We start from the raw sequence: 697 nt of genomic DNA, 5'->3' as shown, positions 1-697 counted from the left end.
CCGAAACTGTGATGGACCTGGTGGTTATTGAGGGTGACAAAACGCAAGGAAACCCTTTCCTCCATGAGGAACCGCAATGGGAGGTCGGCCTCGGCAGATGAGGCCGAGCGCGGCCTTGGTGTGACTGGTGGGGAAGCGACTCCCTGGCCTTGAGGACATGCCTGGGCCACGGGGACACACACAGGGTTGTCCCCTGAGGGGTTTTGGTCACCGAGGGGCCTCTCGAAAGGCCACGGGGGACAAGGTGGAGGAGGTGGTGCGTTTTACCGCCATGAGGCAGGCGGCAACATCCCTCCTCCACCTCCCGCAGAGCCCTGTGCCTAACGCGAGGCAGCCTGCACGGATACACCCTGCTCTGGCGCTGATTTCACGCCATTTCTAGCGTAGGTGGAGGAAGAGGGGGCGATTTAACCGCTGTGGATGTCGCCCGGCGAGAGAACGGGGGTAGCAGAGGCGCGAAGCACGCCGCCTGCCCTCACCAAACATGGCCGCCAAGCCGCAGGCGAGCASGCCGATGCCAGGGCGGAAGTAGCGCGGCCAGCGTCAGGGCGCGGAGCATTTCCGGTGTCGTGCCCTCGGAAGGCGTTGTTAGTTCAAAGAGTGGCGGGGCGGCGGGTTTCGGGCGGCGGCCGCGGCCGGGGCCGAGCGGGGCTGGTTGCGGGTCCGGGGGCCGCGCGGTGAGCGGGGCGGCTCGCGG

At 66.8% G+C, this 697-nt stretch overlaps 1 protein-coding gene across 3 annotated transcripts in view; it reads left to right on the top strand.

The window, feature by feature from the left end:
- Positions 1-634: 634 nt before the first annotated feature.
- LOC112974380 overlaps positions 635-697 on the top strand; it is an 18,690-nt gene continuing 18,627 nt past the window's right edge. For all 3 annotated transcript variants that reach the window (XM_026083274.1, XM_026083275.1, XM_026083273.1), the window contains exon 1: positions 635-677. The gene's annotated coding sequence lies outside the window, so the exon portion shown is untranslated. The remainder of the gene's footprint in view (positions 678-697) is intronic.

Source organism: Apteryx rowi, unplaced genomic scaffold (assembly GCF_003343035.1).
Source record: "Apteryx rowi isolate R43461 unplaced genomic scaffold, aptRow1 scaffold_6, whole genome shotgun sequence".
In the NCBI taxonomy this organism is placed as follows: domain Eukaryota; kingdom Metazoa; phylum Chordata; class Aves; order Apterygiformes; family Apterygidae; genus Apteryx; species Apteryx rowi.
Note: the sequence above shows the minus strand (reverse complement) of the source record. Positions and strands in the feature narration are given on the sequence as shown.